Source organism: Mus caroli, unplaced genomic scaffold, assembly GCF_978045245.1.
Source record: "Mus caroli unplaced genomic scaffold, Mus_caroli_1 scaffold_5, whole genome shotgun sequence".
In the NCBI taxonomy this organism is placed as follows: domain Eukaryota; kingdom Metazoa; phylum Chordata; class Mammalia; order Rodentia; family Muridae; genus Mus; species Mus caroli.
The window spans coordinates 60,321,514-60,323,660 of record NW_028227260.1 but is presented as its reverse complement, the minus strand read 5'-3'; the positions used below and the strand labels follow the sequence as shown (position 1 = coordinate 60,323,660).

Below are 2,147 nucleotides of genomic sequence, written 5' to 3'. Positions count from 1 at the left end.
CCATTGTTTCTTTTTTTTTTTTTTTTTTTTTTTTTTTTTTTTTTTTTTTTTTTTTTTTTTGGTTTTTCGAGACAGGGTTTCTCTGTGTAGCCCTGGCTGTCCTGGAACTCACTTTGTAGACCAGGCTGGCCTCGAACTCAGAAATCCGCCTGCCTCTGCCTCCCGAGTGCTGGGATTAAAGGCGTGCGCCACCACGCCCGGCCCCATTGTTTCTTTTAGATTCGCTTGGGCCTAGACGCCCATGGCCCGGATAATATTAGGGTTGGGCTGTACAGCTGCCTGGGCCTATGGTGTAACAATAGCAACAGCAGCATTGGTGGTGGTGGCTGCAGCAGCCTACTTATTGAGCACAGGCGCACAGAAACCCACACAGGCGAGTAGAGAAAATGGCAGACAATATTGATAATTGAAGCCATGCTTGAGGCCCCTTACAAGAAAGATGAGAGCAAGCTGAACAGTGCTAACTGCCATGAAGAACGTAGCAAAAAGAGAGAGAAAAAAGCAAGAGCAGAAGTCGTAGACATGAGAGAAAAAGAAGCAAAAGTAAAGAACGGAAATGAAGTAGAGATAGAGATAGGAAAAAGCAAAAGCCAAGAGCAGAAACGAAGTAGAAGCAAAGAATGGAGACGAAGCCGCTCACGAAGTTGGGATAGAAGATTCCGAGGCCCTACAGAAGTCTCTACAGAAGACGTCTCAAAGCAAAAGTCAATTCAAGAAAGACAGGAGCCCTACAAGGGAACCTATTGATAATCTCACTCCTTGGGAAATGGATGCAAGGACTGTTTTCTGCATGCAACTGGCAGCAAGAATTCGACTGAGAGATTTGGAAGAGTTTTTCTCTACAGTTGGAAGGTTCAAGATGTGAGAATGATTTCTGAAAGAAATACAAGACGTTCCAAAGGAATTGCCTATGTGGAATTTGTTGAAGTCAGTTCAGTGCCTCTAGCAATTGGATTAACTGGCCAACGAGTTTTAGGAGTACCAATCATAGTCCAGGCATCACAGGCAGAAAAAAAAAAAACAAAAACAAAAACAAAAACAAAAACAGAGCTGCTGCAATGGCAAACAACTTACAAAAGGGAAGTGCTGGACCTATGAGGCTCTATGTAGGCTCATTACACTTTCACATAACTGAAGATATGCTTCGGGGGATCTTTGAACCTTTTGGAAGGATTGAAAGTATTCAGCTCATGATGGATAGTGAAACTGGTCAATCTAAGTGATATGGATGGACTTATTACATTTTCTGACTCAGAATGTGTCAAAAAGGCTTTGGAACAGCTTAATGGATTAAAGTTAGCTGGGAGACCATTGAAAGTTGGTCATGTTACTGAACAAACTGATGCTTCTAGTGCTAGTTCATTTTTGGACAGTGATGAACTAGAAAAGACTGGAATTGACTTGGGAACAACTGGACATCTTTAGTTAATGGCAAGACTTGTGGAGGGTACCTGTTTGCAGATTCCATCTGCCACACAACAAGCTTTACAAATGAGTGGCTCTTTGGCATTTGGTGCTGTAGCAGATTGGCAAACACGACTTTCCCAACAGACTGACACCTCAGCTTTAGCTTCAGCTGGGTCTGTTCAACCTCTTGCAACACAGTGTTTCCAACTTTCTAACATGTTTAATCCTCAAACAGAAGAAGAATTTGGATGGGATACAGAGACTAAAGATGATGCCATTGAAGAATGTAATAAACATGGAGGAGTCATTCCTATTTATGTTGACAAAAATTCACCTCAGGGCAATGTGTATGTGAAGTGTCTATCTATTGCTGCGGGCTATTGCTGCTGTCAATGCATTGCATGGCAGATGGTTTGCTGGTAAAATGATAACAGCAGCGTATGTACTTCTTCCAACTTACCACAACCTCTTTCCTGATTCTATGACAGCAACACAACTACTGATTCCAAGTAGATGATGAAGGTCCCTTATGTGTATAGCTTTTTTTTTCTCTTGAGAATTCATCTAGAGTTATCTTTTAGTTAGATAAAAATAAAGAAGCAAGGGTCTGCTGTCATTTATATACAACTCCTGTTATCTTGAAAAATAAAATTGTTAACACGGAAAAAACAAAAAACAAAAACCTCAGGATAACAAAAACAACCCTGTACAATAAAAGAACTCCTGGAGGTATCACCATC

At 41.1% G+C, this 2,147-nt stretch overlaps 1 pseudogene; it reads left to right on the top strand.

Moving 5' to 3' along the window:
- Positions 1–386: 386 nt before the first annotated feature.
- Positions 387–1,924, top strand: LOC110287228 (RNA-binding protein 39 pseudogene; annotated as a pseudogene).
- The last annotated feature ends 223 nt before the right edge of the window (positions 1,925–2,147 follow it).